Below are 19,710 nucleotides of genomic sequence, written 5' to 3' on the forward strand. Positions count from 1 at the left end.
ATCTGTGTGATTGAGCAATAGTTTGGTTTATTTTGAATTTCATGCAAAGCTACACGAAGGCTATCTGCGCTAGACGTCCCTAATTTAGCAGTGTAAGACTAGAGGGTAGGCAGCTAGTCATCACCACCCACCGCCAACTCTTGGGCTACTCTTTTACCATCGAATAGTGGGACTGACCGTCACATTATAACGCTCCCACGGCTGAAAAGGCGAGCATTTTGACGTGACTGGGATTCGAACCCACAACTCTCGGATTATGAGTCGAGTGCTTTAATCAACTGACCATGTTGGGCCTGAAGCAAATAGAATATATCCCACTCTAGCTACTTTGTATATGGTTAACTCGTTCTGGCAGTCCTACAAACTTTATCACATTGACTCGGTTACCTAACAAAAAAGATTCGTTTTAGTTCTGTAAAAATAACGGTTGTTATATTTTGAATTAAGCACAAAGCTACACAATGGGCTGTCTGTGCTCTGCCCATCACGGGTATCGAAACTCGTGTTTTAGCGTTGTAAGTCCGCAGATGTACCGCTGAGTCACTGGGGGCAAAAAATAATGGTATATATATATATATATATTGCACAGTGTAAGGTTTATTCTTTCATTCATCAAGAAACGTAAATGTTTGAAATGAACTAATTAATCTGAGAGGTGTCGGATGTTTGATCAGGTAAAATTATTTTCTTAATAGATGAAATCTCAGGCAAAACATTCACTTTTTGAAGAAGTGAAACAATTTTTAAATTGAAAATTCTATTTATTTCTTGTTGTTCAGTTTCATGCAAAGCTTTTCGAGGATCATCTGCGCTAGCCACCCATAACTTGAAGTAGCCCAAATACTGGGATTGGCCGTTACATTATGAAGCCCCTGCGGTTGAAATGGCGAGAATGTTCGTTGACGAGGTTCGATCCCGCGAGTAGCATATTATGAGTCGAATCTCCTAACCACTAGAACATGTAAGAACAGGTAGAATTAACTCTACTTTTGTTTTTAACATTCCCTCTGAGACTGGATCACCACTACACTGTGACAATTAGATTACGTTCATAAATCAGTATAAGATGTTTTATTATTGTTTTTTTCTGTGGTACAGTTTGTGTTTTAGAACAAAGCATTTTAAGCTATTTGCTAAGTCTATCATATGGAATCGAACCCAGGATTTTAGTTTTACAAGTCTGTAAACTTACCATTGACTCATCGGGGTGAGTTATTGTTTTGTAAAATGATATTAACTAACAGAAAAGGAAAACAAAAACTACAACGTTTACACTTCAGTAATGTCATTACAATCGATAAATTTGGTAGCTCAAACTATTTGTTGGTAAATATTACCCTTAAGTAACCTTACACGAAACTTCAGGAAATAAAACATTGCACGAATATTTAATCAATATTTGTAAGAAAGTAAGATATATCTGCCTTCTTCCTGCATGGTTACATTAAACTAGCATTCATTAAAAAATAAATATCACAAACTAGTGTTTTGATGTGGGTATTCTTGTCCTTAACGTTACTTTATGCGATGCACGGATTTAACTAAGTTTCGACCATATCCACTCCTGAATAGAATGATGGGAAATACTCAGCATAACTCAATGCTTATGCGAGTACTATTAATCATTGACAAGACTGACTAACGTTGACATAACGCTCCAACAGCTGAAAGTGAGGAACGTATTTTTACGAAAGTATCATGTCTCGAATCTCGAACCTTTCAGCAATATAACTAGTAACCCAAGTCAGTCAGTCTAATGTCACGCAAAAATAAAACACCTGTACAGTAGGATCCTAGTTGAACATTCGTTTGTTCTTCGTCTTTATGTACTTAACAAAATACGCAATGCCGACTTTATTAGATGCTTGCATATTAAGTGACACAATTATATGTACTAGTATAAACTACCAGATCCTTTGAAAGGTTATTGGACCTGCTGCCTTTTCTGGAATTATCTGATAGTTCTGTAACAATGTACTCTTACTTGACATTCAATAATGCTCACCATCCCTGAGAAAAAGGGTTTTATTGAAATTTTAGTATAACAATGAGCTACCATTACAGCATTGCATCACGGAATATGTTTTATTCAAGTATTTTCCGTAGACACAGTTACTAATGTAGATGTCTTGCTTTTCTGCTGCAATACCCATGAGATTTTTAACAAATAAATTTGTTATTGTATTACATTTGAATCTTAATGTTTTCTCGTTTGTAATTTTTATTAGTTAAAACTAAAACAATGTAAATTATAAAAATATCAACCAGCTATGATTGGAGATGATCGGAACGATAGCTTCCGAGATCGAATTTTTGGAAATATATATAGCAAATTCCATTATAATAAGATAGTAGTGTTTTTGCAAGTATAATATATCCTTACCACGCCGTCAATAGATCTACATTATGATAAAGGAATATATACGTTCGTAGTTCCGACACCATCTTCTGTTGTTTGTGGATCCTACTCGTTTATCATGCAGAACGACGGTATATTTGAGAACGCGCATAAGTACCCGTCCCCAGTGATGAGAAAGTACAAATTAATATATAGATTTAAACTATTTTATAGACTGTAAAAAACTTAATTGTGTTGCACTCTTGTTTTCATTTATAGCCAAAGTTGCGAACTAGTTATACTGCCCATATTTTAGTCATGCCACGAGCCATTCAGTAATAACATACGGTAAATCTACATTTTAATTCTTTAAGTTACACCACATTTTGAAACGTGATAACGTGATTAATTCTTAATAATTTATTGTAAAATATCCTGCTTCCGAAATAAAATGTGCTATCAATATTATTCATGTCTGTTCTACTGTCGTATTGAAAGTGAATATTGGGTTTTAACTAGGTGTCCATCTTTTCAACGACCCGGCATGTCCAAGTGGTTAAGGCACTCGACTCGTAATCTGAGGGTTCCGGGTTCGAATCCTTGTCACACCAAACCTTTCAGCCGTGGGGGTGTTGTATTATTTCGGTCAATCCCACTATTCGTTGGTAAAAGAGTAGCCCAAGAGTTGGCGGTGGGTGGTGTTGACGAGCTGCCTTCTCTCTAGTCTTACATTGAAAAATTAGGGACGGCTAGCGCAGATAGTCCTCGTGTAGCTAAAAAACAAACAAACCATCTTTTCAAGCTTAAGACAGACGAATGTTCGAAGAGACACAACAGAAACATATATAAGATACCAAAGTTCAGCCAGCAAAAATAAATCACCTATCGGCCCGCGCAGACTCTCTATTATGAACTGAATTTGTACACATATATGGGCAAGATTTTGTGGTTAAAGCGCTCGACTAGCAATCTCATGGCCGCAGATTCAAATCCCCTTTATCGAACACGCTCGCGTTTTCAGCCGTGGGGGCGTTATAAAGTGAAGGTCAGTCCCACTATTCGTTGGTAGAAGAGTAGCCCAAGAGTTGGCAGTGGGTGGTAATGACTAGCTGCCCTCCCTCTAGTTTTACGCTGCTAAATTAGGGACTGCTAGCACAGATAGCCCTCGTGTAGCTTTGTGCGAAATTTAAAACAAACCAAAACCCTGCCCTCGGTGGAAAATATTAGTCACTGTGTATCTTTAAGTAATGTATGCTACATTACAATAGTATTTCCCACAAGACAGGGCATATGAGACCTTACAGAAATGACCCAGAATGAAAGAAGTAGAACGAAAGGAATTATAAATCTTTCTTGACCCATAACCTATTAGAACTACACAATATGGTTAGTAAAGCGTACGTCTGAAGATATTTATATAGTGTTTGTTCTAGTAAAAACCGAGAGTGTTGTTGAACCCACTCTCAAGTTACTCAATCAAGTAATGATTTAGATTTGTAGTTTTATAGGTAGACTAACACATGATAAACATAAAAATTTGCTGAAACCGATTACACGATAATTATCGAAGTTACAGTTGTGCCTTCTATGCACTAAACTCTACAGATTTCTTTTTTTTTTTTCATTCATGTTGATCATGTAGGAGTAGGATCTTTTCGACCCCACCCCTAGTTATTAAGATGACAATGTTTCAATCTCATAACATCTATTCTGTCCAAAATTGCAATAAAATGAAGGTTCGTATAGATCAAGAGCCGGGAAGACTTCTCAGCAAATTATGTAACAGATCCTCAAAAACTTCTATTTTGTGTTTTGTCTTGTGTCATTGAAAGGATTGTTTCCCTTTATGTATCGTTTTGTGAGCACATGCTACTTTCTTTATAAACGACTATCAGATTTTGAATGTTTGTGTATAACCATAAATAAAGCGTTTTTCTAGCTGTTCTTATCCATCAGTGGAGTTTAGACGAGTTTTAATTTATTACAGACGGTTTGGAACTGGAAAAGGTATTTGTATGTGACTCATATAATAACAAAACAACATTACAGACCATCATACTTTGAATACATGGAACATCTAATGATAACTACTTTAAATATTTTCACAACCAGGTCAGTGGAATGCCATAAAGCTGTTTTCGTTTTTACAAAACACATCTTTCATTTTATAAACGGACGGATTTGCTTTATAAAAGTTTATTGCATTTAGAATGTAGAAGAAAGCGTAGTTTAAGTAAAGTGAGCTCATATAAGAAATTAGAAAACAACCTCTTAGTCTATTGTGTTTAATGTTGCAAAACATACGTTCAGTGTTCTGCTATTCGCGCATCAACAAAGACACCTTCTATCTCTACGGGTATTACTGTACTTTTCCTGGCACAAAGCCATCACACATAAAACTGAGCACATGTGTGGCAGTCGGCGAACTTGTCACAAGAGCAACAATGCGTGCGACATACCACGTCCGTCCTCATGCGGTGTAAACCACGCAGTAACGGACGATGAAAGAAACGAAGTTATAGCAAGCATTCACAGTACAGGTCCGACAAAAATTTGAAGAACTAAAGTCTGTTGTAAACGTCTGGGCTAACACTGCAGTCAGGCGCGCTGTGGTTTTCATGTCACCAACAATGAACCTTTGCTTGACGGTAGGCGTGTAAAGGGAAAAAGATACCGATATTTCACTTGTGTCGTCTGTATATCAAATACAGTGACTCCTTATTATCCAATTCTTGAAGAAGTTATAATTTATAACTTAAATATTCTGATCCCGTAATTTTCAACGTTATTTTATGCTTACCTTGGACTGGCCTGCTTACAAATCTTTAATAAGTTAGAACTTTTCCTAAGTCAAATAAAACACGTCAGCTTGCACTTTTTTCCGGAGATGACTTTTGTTGTTGTTGTTGTTGTTTTAGAATTAAACAGAAAGCTACACAATGGGCTATCTGTGCTCTCACCACTACGGGTATCAAAACCCGAATTTTAGCGTTGTAAGTCCGCGGACACACCGTTGAGCCACTGGGGGAGGGGCGAAATGACTTTTAATGTATTAATAGGTTCCTTAATACACTAAGATATTACTTGATTTCTAAATGGATTGAATGAGAAGTAAATATGAGAAAATAATAAATAACTATGTTTTTTAACATACTGAATATTAAAAGCGTGATACAAAACATATAAATGTACCAATATTGAAGAGAAAACACTATTTTGAAGAATTCTAATAATATGAGATTAGATGGGGAACCAACCCCCTCATGATCTTCCATATGTCACCCTGTATTACTGTATCGTATTAGGTGTTTATTGATCTAAAAACGTATATAAAACAGATACACAAACACATATTAACATTTATTTATATAGAAGGTGGGTTCCAACCATCAACCACTTCATGGTCTTCCTCATGTCCTTCTACATCACCATGTCAAGTATGGTGCTGACTGATTAAGGTATGTGGAAATATATAAAATATATGGCTGAAAGGTGCGAACAAACTTAACCTTATGTATTATATCACAGGTTGCGAACCATAAATCCTCGGATCAACCATATTGACGCATTAACCATAGGCTACACCCGGCCCACTTATTAAACAAATAATGGTAAAACAAAAATATCTTCTTTAAATAATGTAAGTATTTTTAAACTCTTCGGAAGTAGCCCCTTCTTCCAGTGGATCAGTGTATCTCAGTGGCTCCTCCAGTGTAATAGAGCTAATAATTGGGTTTCGATGCTTATGATGAGCACAGCACAGATAGCTCATTATGGTTACCAAATAAATTTTGGAGATATTTACAATTTACTGTATTTTGTTAATTTTGAGCAAACCTACACGAGAGCTATTTGCTCTAGCCATCTCCAATTTAGTAGTATAAGACTAAGGGAAGGCAACTAATCATCGCCATCCACCGCCAACTCTTGGGTTACTTTTTTACCAACGAGTAGTGGGATTGACCATGAATCGTAACTCACCCATAGATGAAAGGGGGAATATTTGGTGTGAAGAAAATCCGAATAAGTGACCCTCAGATTACGCGTCGACGGTCCTAACCATCTTCTCATGCCGGGTATTTACAACTTAAATTGGACTGAAAAGAATAAACATTGTTAGATTTTTCCACAATTTGAATCTATGTGTACGTATTTGACCCTCGATGGTTCAATGGTAAACTTTAGGGTTTATATCTCTAGAATTCGGGGTTTGATATCAAAGGTGAACACTATTCAGATAGTTCATTGTATATCTTTATATTAATAATACATAATAAACTTTATTAGTTAGTTAGTTTTGAATTTCGCTCAAAGCTACTCGAGGGCTATCTGCTCTAGCCGTCCGTAATTTAGCAGTGTAAGACTAGAGGGAAGGCAGCTAATCATCACCACCCAGCGCCAACTCTTGGGCTACTCTTTTGCCAACAAATAATGGAACTGGCCGTAACATACTAATGCCCTCACGGCTGAGAGAACAAGCATGTTTGGTGACAAGTATTCGAACTTGCTACCCATAGTTTGGAAGTCGAACGCCCAAGCTAACACGTCATGACAATTCTATAAACCGTAACAATACGGAGTGTGCTTGTAGATTAATAAGTTTGTGGAAATTTGCGTGCGTGATTTTGGTTAAAAGACAAAAGAGGGGTATATATGTCTGTTTTTCTGCTGTGTCCACTGAGGGGAATCGAACCCCTGGTTTTAGCGTTGTAAATGGGGATCAGGCACAAGAAGAAGGAAGAATTAGTCTTCTTAAATATATCAATAACGTCTGATTAATGTAGGCAGCCTAATTTAATATAAGTGTACAATAATGTTGTCAGAAAAAACACGGAGGTCCAAGAAGTCTTAATATAAAAGAGCAAAGTTTCTATAATCCGAGCGTTTTAGAAAGGTAAATCTGTCTTCTTTCAGGACAAATTAGAAATGGTGATGTAAGTTATGTTTAAAGAAAGTTTAATGATGTCATGATGGTCATTTGGACTTTCAATAAGTGTTTTTGAGCATTTTCAATCGACTGTTGTAAGCGTACCTCATTTCCAGTGCAACACAGCTGTAACTAGAGCATTAGGTAAAAATATTTCACAGTTGCTTTGCTCCAGAAAAGTTTCTTTGTGGATAGTGCAGTGCATGAGTGCTTTTTTTTAGTACCTGTGTTACGTTAGTATCTGTTACTTCAATTAAAAATAAGTAGGAAATTTTGTAAGTAGTGGGATTCTAGTTTTAATTTATTATATCTGAGGGAAATATTTTTAAACAATAAAATAGAGGAAAAAGTAAATTTAGGAAAGTTAAACAATAAACTGGCTAAGCCAGAAATAAGAAAATCGGAAGAGACGATAAAGTGGAACTTGAATACAGTACACCGTCTGATCTTGAAACTAACACTGACACGAAGACAAAGATTTAACTGTAATTAAGAAAAACAAAATTAAAGGATCACCATTTAATGAAGAGAAAAAGTAAATTTAGGAAAGTTAAACAATAAACTGGCTAAGCCAGAAATAAGAAAATCGGAAGAGACGATAAAGTGGAACTTGAATACAGTACACCGTCTGATCTTGAAACTAACACTGACACTTGAATACAGTACACCGTCTGATCTTGAAACTAACACTGACACGAAGACAAAGATTTAACTGTAATTAAGAAAAACAAAATTAAATGATCACCATTTAATGAAGAGAAACTTGAAGAAAGTAACGAGATAAGAATAGAACAAGGCATAACTCCAAATCCCTCTCCAATAATATTAGAAAATGTTTCCAAAAAACTCGGTGGTGTTGAAGTGGTTAAGAAATGAAAAAAATGTTTTACAGATTTAAAGATTAAAATGAAATATTAATAAATGGTAATATTTTTGTCAAAATAAAAGATTAAGAAATTTATCCCAAATTGTTGGGAAAATGGCTAAATGACACTATTTTCAAAACCAGTATTACAGTAAATTGCCTTTCAGAATGTAGGGACTAAGATTATAGTAGTTAAAGGTGTAAATTATGTGATACAGCCCGAACATATTATCGAGGAATTAAAAATTCAAGGCGTAGAAAGTAATAAAGTAGAAAGAATATTAAGCAGAAGAACAGGCGCGGTAACAAGACCAGTAGAAGATTTTTTAACAAACGAGAAAAATTTAAGTAATTTATTGAAAATTGTTTACATATTAAGTACTTACGCTTTAAAATGGAAGAATATAAGGATTCTCTCTCTATAATATAACACTTGAGTCGCGAAAAATCTGGACACGAAACAAGTGACTACCTTAAAACCGATACATTTACACATATAAGGTGTTCGATGAACATGATAGCCATGAACTTAAAGAGTGTAAAAAAATTACATAATACTAAATGTGCAAATTGTGAAAAGGATCATCAGGCAAGTTCTAAGCTATGTAAAATATATAAATTGTGTAAAATACATAAAATACCCCTGGACTATTTATAACACAAACTTTTACTATGGCTACTAAAAAGGAATTCAAAAACAAGCTGTTACATAAAACCATATGTGACCTCAAATATAAGATTTTAATGGATATAACATTGATTTTAGCTGATTAATTAACTAAAATTAAAGACCCTAAAACTACAATAAGTTATATTGTTAAATATTTATGTAAGACAATATTAAACCATGTAGAATTAAATCTGGGTCCAAATTTTTTTATGAAAAGGTTGTTACAACATCAAATATAAATAATGAGGATTCGGCCAAAATTACTGAAGGGAATGAACAAAAATACGTTTGGTATTGTATCTATAAATATTCAAGGTGGCTTATCTGGAAAATTGGAGGAGTTGTGTCGTTTTGTTAATGAAAATAGTATTCATATTGTATGTACTTCTTAAATTAGACTGACAAAGTAAAGGTTTTTAAACCTAATGGTTTCACAATTTATAGTTTGTTTGTTTGTTTTTGGAATTTCGCACAAAGCTACTCGAGGGCTATCTATGCTAGCCGTCCCTAATTTAGCAGTGTAAGACTAGAGGGAAGGTCATCACCACCCACCGCCAACTCTTGGGCTACTCTTTTACCAACGAATAGTGGGATTGACTGTAACATTATAACGCCCCCACGGCTGGGAGGGCGAGCATGTTTGGCGCGACGTGGGCGCGAACCCACGACCCTCGGATTACGAATCGCACGCCTTACACGCTTCGCCATGCCAGGCCCCACAATTTATAGAGAAGAACTATAGCAAATGTATATATATGTTTCTAAATAAACATCCTCATAACAATGTACTTCAGAAATGAATAGATTATAACACAAATATAATAACTGTGGGAGATGTGAATAGTAAAAATGTAGCTTGGGGCAGTTAAATGGTTAATATTAATGGGAATTATTTAATACATTATTAAATCATTTCGATTTAATTTTATTTGATGAAATATGTACTCACATAAGTAATATAACGTGTGAATAAGATAGATTACATTATTACTATTAAGAAGTATTATAAACATTCTGAACAATTTTATAAGAGTGACGATAGCTGTCATTTACAAATAGAAATTTATATTAATGTACATAGAAAAGAAAATGATTTGAAAGGAAACGAAAAGAAAAGATGAAATATAATTTTTAAAATAAATTGGGATATATATTAAATTGCATTATAATAGAAAACTTAGATCACTATGTTCATGTTATAAATTATAGTTTCAATAATGCTATTGAAATAAATATCCCGAAATATACTCTCAAGAAACGCACTTGGACCTTTACAAAAAAGTTAAATATGTCATTAAAGTTAAAAAGAAGATTAAGTAAACTATATATGGATAAAAGTAGTTATTTAAAAAAACTTTTACATAGAAACAAAAAATAGTAAAATGGTTAATGAAAAATGATGACATAAATATTTTTTTGTTTTTTTTTGTAAAGATTTGGATAAGGAAAGGATACTGCAAGTTATTGAAAAAAATAATAAATGAAGATAAAAATGAATGTGCATGTAACTAGCCGAATTTAAATTTCAATAATAAAATAGTCAAGTGTGATGAAATTAAAAAAAAACTTTTAAAGATTATGTATAATATAACCAAACACAATGAGTGTAATATTTCTAATCATATGATTATGTAAATAATAAAATAATGAATGATCAAAGATGAAAAGAAAGATTTTATATTAATATTAAATATGTTTATGAAATAATGATTTTAATAATCCTTTGATTTTTAATTATAGAAATACCAGTATTGATGAGGTTATTTATACTTCGAAAACTGTATATAAAAATGCAGCTTCTAACGTTGATGGCATACATTATATTATGATTTTAAAATGTAATGAAATAATCATTAAATAATTTATTTAATCTGTCACTGATGTCAGGATACATTCCAATTAATGAATAATAATAAGTAATATAATCATAATTCCAAAGTCAAATATATTTGTTTGTTTGCTTGGAATTAAGCACAAAGCTACACAATGGTCTATTTGTGCTTTGCTCACCACAAGTATTAAAACCCAGTTTCTAGTAGTGTGAGTCCGCTGAGTAGGATTAAAAATGATCCACATAATTATAGACTCATAAATCTGATTAGATATTTATTTAAAGTATTTGAGAGGATAATTAATAATACACTATTAAATTTTTATAAAATAATAAAATGTCAAGTAACTATCTGACATTCTAAGAAAACCAAAAACAATAGTTAACATCAGAACAATTGGTTAGGCTTACGGAATCTAAAGTGGATAGGTTTAATCGGCAAAATCCAACTGGTAATATATTATTGAATGTGGAGAAAGCAGTTGATTAAATATGGTTTATTTTAGAAATCAATTTTTGATTTTAAATTTTCTTTCTTTTTTTATGGTAAATTGACTAAATAATTCTGTTAAAAATAGATTAAATGGTATTGAAGTAAACAATATTGAATCTGACGTTCATACTCCTAGTGTGGGAGTACCTCAAGACATTGTGCTAAGCTCTTTACTTTTCTGTACGCACACAAATGATAATTCATGTCAAATAGTGATATCACACATTGGGAAACAAGTTTTTCAGATCCATTTATTGTTAAAAGTTTACAGCTAGCTATAGTGGATTTGGAATTATGGTGCAGTTTATGGAGGGTATATTTTACTCGGGATAAAACACAGTTTGGGCCCGGCATGGCCATGTGTGTTAAGGCGTTCGACTCGTAATCCGAGGGTTGCGGGTTCGAATCCAGGTCGCACCAAACATGCTCGCCCTTTCAGCCGTGGGGGCGTTATAATGTGACGGTCAATCCCACTATTCGTTGGTAAAAGAGTAGCTCAACAGTTGGCGGTGGATGGTTATAACTAGCTGCCTTCCCTCAAGTCTTACACTGCTAAATTAGGGACGGCTAGCGCAGATAGCCCTCGTGTAGCTTTGCGCAAAATTCAAAATAACAAAACACAGTTTATAATATTCCATCAAACAATGATATTTATAAAAGTAACTTAAGAGGTATAATGAATGTTAAACTGGAAGTATATAATACAGCAATAAATAATGTATTGAAATGCTAAATATTTAGGGATCATTTATAATAGAACATTAGATTGAGAAAGCCACATTGAATATTTAGTTTTAAAATGTTGACCTAGTTAAACACGCTTAAGAAAACAATTCATGAACAAAATGGTTGTACAAGTATCATAATTATTAAATTTAGTAAAGTCTATATAAGATCATTAATATATTATGCTAGAATGGTCTGGTATAATACAAATAATTAATTAGTTTTATAGGCTCTACAAAATAGTGTGTTGAGGTCCTCCATTGAATTTTTACATCAACAATTTTCCATGGCTATAATTAAAGAAAGACTTGAAAGTATCACTAAAAATATTATAAAAAAGAAAATATTTGTTAATCTAAAATTCAGTGAAAAAGAAATGTTAAATGTATAATTCTTCTTTTTGCTTATTAAACTTATAGATACGTTAATTGCATGATGTTAGTTTGTTTGGAATTTCGCGCAAAGCTGCACAAAAGCTATCTTCGTTAGCCGGCCCTAATTTAGCAAAGAAGACTAGAATAAAGCCAGATAGTCATCACCACCCACCGCCAACTCTTCGGCTACTCTTTTACCAATGAATAGGGGCATTGACCGTCACATTATACTCCCCCCCCCACGGCTGAAAGGTGTGACAAGATTGGTGTAACAGGGATTCGAAACCACGACCCTCGGATTACGAGTCGAGTGCCTTAACCACCTGGCCATGCAGGGCCAGTGTTGATCTTAACAACTGTCATTACGTACGACTATAATAACAGTGTCTTAAGTGTTTGTGATTTAATCCTGTTTTCAACGACAAGTAAATATTAAAGATTATTTCTATGTCTCATGACGGAAACAATGATAAAGTTAGAGCAAAATAATTCTGAATCTTTACATTTATTTCTGATTTTATTGAATAAATTATGTTATGTATAGTTTAATTCTGATCTCGTGTTTTTGTCTTCAGAGTTCACTGGTAATAACATGTTAAGTGATCAGTTAGTTTCAGGCTAACTTACGAAATATTTTCACACATAATTCAGCTTATGCAGTTTAAATAGCTGGTAAACTTCAATTTTGTTACTATATATACATATATTCATATCTAACAGTAAATGATAAGTTTTACGACTACTTTTACTGATATTGTGTAATTTCATTGAAAATTACGTTCTTTGTTTCAACTCTGCTTTAAGTAAAATACAACTGTTAACACTTCGACTTGTGTTTATTTTCACTAAACGTAACATTTAACACGTCATCAAGTAACTTATTACTGAAACGTCCTCTTGTGATACAGCAGTATATCTGCGGACTTACAACTCTTAAAACGGGGTTTTGATACCCGTGGTGAGCAGAGCACAGACAGCCCGTTGTGCAGCTATGTGCTTAACTACAAACAAATTCACTGAAAAGTAAATAGTATCATATGTTCTTTACGATTTCAGTGTCAAGTAACTGTTAACACTTCGGCTTGTGTTTATTTTCACTAAAAGGTAACATTTAACACTTTACCTTATAATTGGTTTACTGAAAGGTAAATAGTACCATATGTTCTTTACGATTTCAGTGTCAAGTAACTGTTAACACTTCGGCTTGTGTTTATTTTCACTAAAAGGTAACATTTAACACTTCATCTTGTAACTTCTTTCACTGAGTAATAATTGGCACCATCTGTTCTTCTTTACGATTTCAATGACAAGTAGTTGTTGTTATCCATTTTTGAGCCTACTTTCATTACCAAGTAGCTATTAAACAGATGCTGTATCTGATTTTTCAAAGAAGTTAGTCTTAATTATTTAACTTATATCTCATTTCACTGGCAAGTACTTATATCTTGGTCTTGTAACTTACTTTATGATAACTAATTTCTAATACTTGATCTTGTGTCTGATTCTCCTGACAATTTAACGCTAAACCTTGAGTCTTACTGCACCGTGTAGTAACTCTTTACTCTGGATTTTGTGTTTGATTTCACTAAGTAATTGTTAATACTTGGACTAGTGTCTGAATTTAATTGCAAATAACTGTTAACACCTGGTATTCTGTCTAATTTCACTGAATACCAACTGTTTACACCAGTCTTAACGTCTTATTTTATTGATAAGTGAGTGTTATAATTAATCTTATTAAGCATTTCACCAATAGGTAATTAGCAGCACTTATTCTCGAACATGATTTTACTAATAGATAAATGTTAACAGTCGTTCTTGGCACGAGTCTCTTTAGAAACAAGTATTAATACACGAACATTGTGTCCGATTTCACTGACAAGTAGTGTTAATAGTTGTTCTTAGAGTGAGTTCATTTAGAATTAAATGTTAATGCATAGTCTTTGTGTCTGATTTCAGAAACTGATGAATTAGTATTGAAGATACGACTAAATGTATATAGTTTCAAGTAAGAGTGCTCAATTGCTAATTTAGTGCATTTTAGTCACTATATTTTTTTATTGTCTATTGTTTTATGTCTTCTTGTTCTTCTCTGTCTTTATACAAAATTACTTTATAAATTTACTGTTATGTTTCAGTTCTGACCTGTACTTTCAGATTACTGTTTGTTTTGAATTTTGCGCAAAGCTACTCGAGGGATATCTGCGCTAGCTGTCCTTAATTTAGCAGTGTAACACTAAAGGGAGAGCAGCTAGTCATCACCACCAAGTTTTGGGCTACTCTTTTCAACGAATAGTGGGATTGAATGTCACATTATAACGCCTCCACGGCTGAAAGGGCGAGCATGCTTGGCGCGACCAGGATTGCAACCCGCGACCCTCGGATTACGAGTCGAACGCCTTAACACGCTTGGCCATGCCATTCAGATTACTCTTGACCATAAGTTATTGATAAGTAACAGTTAATACTGGTTATTCATCGATTAATATCTGATAATACTGTTATTTTATTGACACATAACTTTTAATGCTACTTTTTGCGATTATCACACATATTGATTGGTAAATATTTAGTGTTAATGGTTTAATTTGGTTTATTATAAACTATTAAATATCAATAATATTTATATTAAGATTTGTTGAATACGAGGTATTTAGATACTCTCAAAAACCCTTCAAAAAAGGCAAAACCAAAAGGACGTCTTTTGTACTATTTACGTGGATAATGATGGAAGGTTGTTATATTAGATAGTAGCACAATTTCAACGGTACTCAACTAACCGGAAATATCTCATAATCGCCATAGGCGTAGCTGCTACTGATAGTAAATAGATTCATACGTGACTGAAAATTGTTTAACATAATTTCTTGCTATTGCCCTTATGAAATCTATCTAAAAATGCCAGCAAAAATGAAAGAAAGAAATGAGAAAAAAAAACAAAAACGTTCCGTTGAAACTCTGAGATTATAAGTTATTAAAAGCCAGAACTCGTACTTCCTAATGCACCCAGCTTCGAGAGTTGCAGTTGTGAATAGTTTTTTTAGTTAGTTTTCATCAATTTGTTGTAAACTGGTATTTGGGTAATGATTGCTACTTGATGTGTGTGTAAACTATCCGTCAAATGTCATGTTACTCTGAGTTATTTTTAATCCTATTAAAATAAATAAATAGTCTCTCTTTTAGAGTTTCTGATCTTTTTAACTCACCCACACATTATCCTTGATAGAGTTCGGTCACAGGCACATTTCATCAGTTCTGTACGGATGTAAGATTTTCAAGTGTCTTCTATGTTCTGTTGGCACTGTCTAAAAAATATTTTAACTTATATATTATGTAAATATTTAAAGTTTCTGGTGGCCATCTAGTGGACTTCATCTGCTTTAACATATGCATCTCATAAGTCTTCTCAAGTATGGGTTATTAATATATGAATGTGCAATTATAAACGCATGAAAATTTTGGTAAATTGAATTATTAGTTGTTTTTATGAGAAATTTGTGCAGAATAAAAGTTTTGATTAGGGTGATAACATTCATCGAACAAAATAATGCGTTTGTAATGTTTTGTAATGAAGAATATTATTATTAGATAGTTTTGTTTTGTTTTTACATAGCAAGCTTTGAAACACAAGTATGACTGTTAAAAAGTCATATTTTTTATCATTTGCTTTGACTTTTCATTATTTACTCTTCCATAACCCCTTGAAAACCTGACTTGCGTATTTTTTGCCGTACAGAAAGAGTTAACTGGAATTTCCTTCCTTTTACTCCGATCACTTTTTCCAGTTACAAAACTTAGATCATTTGTTTAGTTAACTCGGTCAAACACGTTTTAATAAGTAACAAGAAACAACTGCGTTTTTACTAGACACGCAAATGAAAAAACGTAAATCTTTAATTACAGACATTATAATGGCGACTCTTTCTGCTCAGTTTTCTTTCATTTTACAAGATCTACAAATACTGTGAAATAACAGAGCAAAAGTGTAAAACAAAAATTGAAAATATGAAAATAGTGTGGTATTCTTTATAAAAGTTAAAAAGTGAGAAAAGAAAAAGCAAACATATAATAAGAAAGGGTTAAAGAGGGAAGTCCATGATTGTTATAAAAAGAGTAATCAATAAGAGGGAAACAGGAGAAAGAATCCAGGAAGTCGAAGGAACTGGAGGAACATGACAGCGATAAAAGAAAACGCATACAGGAAGAAACCTATGAAGAATATAATAACATAAAAATGATGAGGAAATAAGGAGGATAGAGAAGAAGAAGGAACGAGTGAATAAAGAAGATGAATGACAAACATGGTCGAAAGAAGACAAAAAACAAGGATAGAAGAAAGACGTGGTATAAATTGAAGAGACAGTAACTGCCATGAAAAAGAGCAAATGAAAGAAAAGCAAAGAATGAGACAGATAAAGAAAACTTTAGAAAAGTAAAATACAGGTAAAACATAAAGCAAGGAACGGGGCAAATGAAATAAACTGGAATTACGTAATAATGAAGGGAAAGAAGAAAAGATAGGTCGAACAAACAGATGTAAGAGAGGAAACAACTAACGTATGTAGAGTGTAGGTATAAAACATAAATATAAAGATGAGATATGAGATAGGCTTAATGAACGAGGTAGAGAAAATGAAGACGGGTAGAACAGTTACAGAGTGACCAAGATGAATAGAAATGTGAGAAATAATAAATCACAGATCAAGAGAAAATGAAGACGGGTAAAACAGTTACAGAGTGACCAAGATGAATAGAAATGTGAGAAATAATAAAACATAGATCAAGAGAAAATGAAGACGGGTAGAACAGTTACAGAGTGACCAAGGTGAATAGAAATGTGAGAAATAATAAATCACAGATCAAGAGAAAATGAAGACGGGTAAAACAGTTACAGAGTGATCAAGATGAATAGAAATGTGAGAAATAATAAAACATAGATCAAGAGAAAATGAAGACGGGTAGAACAGTTACAGAGTGACCAAGGTGAATAGAAATGTGAGAAATAATAAATCATAGATCAAGAGAAAATGAACACGGGTAGAACAGTTACAGAGTGATCAAGATGAATAGAAATGTGAGAAATAATAAAACATAGATCAAGAGAAAATGAAGACGGGTAGAACAGTTACAGAGTGACTAAGGTGAATAGAAATGTGAGAAATAATAAAACATAGATCAAGAGAAAATGAAGACGGGTAGAACAGTTACAGAGTGATCAAAATGAATAGAAATGTGAGAAATAATAAAATATAGATCAAGAGACAGAATAACTTAGCAAAGTTATGTAAATTAAAAAAGATAAACGGGAAAAATAAGTAGGCAAGAGTAGACTAATAAACTAAGATGGAGGTATAACAGAAAAACTGTGTTAAGGAGAGTAAATAAAACTTTAAAAATTAAACAGAAGGAAAATCAAAATTTCAATAATATTTACCGTAGAAAGACTATTGACAGAAAATGCGTTCTTTTAAGAGCACCAGTGGTAAGAAACAGAAAGGACGGTCTGTTGGTTACAAGAACAAAGACATTTTCAGTAACAGGCCTGAACTTTCAATACAACAGATGAGCATAAATAGCCAAAGACGGAGCCCACCTGCTGGCATTTATCATAGCAAGATCCACAGTATACTCCTAAGTAAGCTCGCTTTGCTGCGTAGCATAAGTAGTGTGGCAGACATACATCAATCTTTCTGTTTCACTCGTATACTTTTGCTGACGCATTACACTAAAGCTCCCAGAAACTAAGGTTTTTGGCTATCTTTATCAACGATTTGTAGGAAACCTGTTGTTTGAAGCTAGAACACCAGAAAAAGAACTACAAACACCACAGCTCGTGTTCAGTAAACTATAAACCACACAAATAAAGGCTGAATTAAGACTAAGCTGTCACTACCATGAATTATTCTAGTAACTATACTAATATATATTTTTATCTTATGGATTAGGTACGATATGTTAATTTTATGATAATATCTGATCTGATACTGAGCTATCCAAACAGTCGTGTTTGTACAACATGCTTCGCTTACGCTAGAGGCTGGGTACCAACCATCCTAAGTAAGTTCCCAGCACAACAGCAGTATTTATAAGAGTCGTTCAACAGGCCTGACATCAAAAAGAATGTGAACAATCATATAAATTAATAACGGTTTTCAAAAGTAAGTAATGGTAATCCACTGCCCTGAAGAACAAATTCAAGGAATGACGTTCAGAGATTTTTCAGGTTTCAGAAACAGTTCTGCGAATATATATATACTAGCGAACCCTAGGGTTTATGGCCCGCATTTACAGAGCCTCTGTAATGCAACTTTAATGTTTAAACTATTATTTGCCCTCCAGAAGCACAGCGGCATGTCTGCGGACTTACAACGCTAAAACTGGGTTTCGATACCCGTGATGAGCAGAGAACAGGTAGCCTATTTTGTAGCTTTATGCATAATTACAAGCAACAACGAACTACTATTTTACACTTTTTCAGCTTAATGATCATTGCCACTATAATGCAAAAGTTAGGCCTACTTGCCTACGTGCTCTAATGTAAGTCATTGCCATATTTGGGGTCCGCTTTTGGGGAACCCCCGTAAAAGTGTTTTCCATAAGTATCAGATTCCCCAGAGGATATGTGAAAACCTTTACTTTTAGGAAAACTTCACGACCGAGACAGATCGTTTGGTACGACTTAGAAGTCGGTGCAGCCAGCAGTTTAGGAAAAGTTACGTGAAACACATACACACACACACATAAACACTATATCTTTTATAAGGATGTGAGACACAAAATTAAAAGTATATATAAAATAAATGTTATCTTCCTTATTTTATATTTGTTAAAAAGAAAACAAACTTTCTGATAGAACTTTTATAATAGTTTTCAAATGTTCCAATCTAGAGAAAAAACTTTCAACAGAATTTGGTGCAAAATGGTTTTTATAGCGTAAATAAAACGGATGCTAAGTTATTGCATTATTCTGCAGACTTGTAGCGTTCGTTAACAATGTCTGATAAGGGTGAGGCTTAAAATAAGATATTCATAAGCTTCAGTTATGACCCGTTTTATAGTTGGTGTATTACCGTCATCTTCAGGTTATCGATACCAGACACCACACACTCACAGATATATAGTGTACAAAATAAATAAAGAATAATCGTCAATTGTAATAACTTAGATATGAGAAAGTAAAAACAGCAGATCATAAACAGTTTACATCGTAGCGCTTAGCATAATAGTATACAGCTGTATACCACAAGCAGTAAAAAATAAGGACGACATAGGGATGACAAGGTCAAAAAGTACAGAAACAAGGTAGGAATGTATGCACAAACATGTACAGAAGTCCATACACATGCAGCCACGGAAGCAGTGTTACATGCATATGGGAATTAGCTATTGTAAGATATTATAGCATTATTCAGTTTAAATGTGTTTATTCAAATATGGATTGATGCAAATGAAAAGAATTCGACATTTAGTTATAAATAAAAGTAGA

At 33.5% G+C, this 19,710-nt stretch overlaps 1 protein-coding gene and 1 long non-coding RNA gene across 2 annotated transcripts in view; both read right to left on the minus strand.

The window, feature by feature from the left end:
- Nucleotides 1-19,710, minus strand: part of LOC143240875 (potassium channel subfamily K member 18-like) — a 36,794-nt gene that overhangs the window by 13,687 nt on the left and 3,397 nt on the right. The gene's annotated exons all lie outside the window — the stretch shown is intronic.
- LOC143240876 (uncharacterized) lies at nucleotides 3,085-17,834 on the minus strand. The gene is made up of 3 exons (XR_013022013.1): nucleotides 17,659-17,834; nucleotides 15,431-15,529; nucleotides 3,085-3,111 (listed from the first exon to the last, which is right to left on the minus strand). It is a non-coding gene; the product is annotated as an uncharacterized LOC143240876 (long non-coding RNA).

This window comes from Tachypleus tridentatus, chromosome 13, assembly GCF_004210375.1.
Source record: "Tachypleus tridentatus isolate NWPU-2018 chromosome 13, ASM421037v1, whole genome shotgun sequence".
Taxonomy (NCBI): Eukaryota; Metazoa; Arthropoda; class Merostomata; order Xiphosura; family Limulidae; genus Tachypleus; species Tachypleus tridentatus.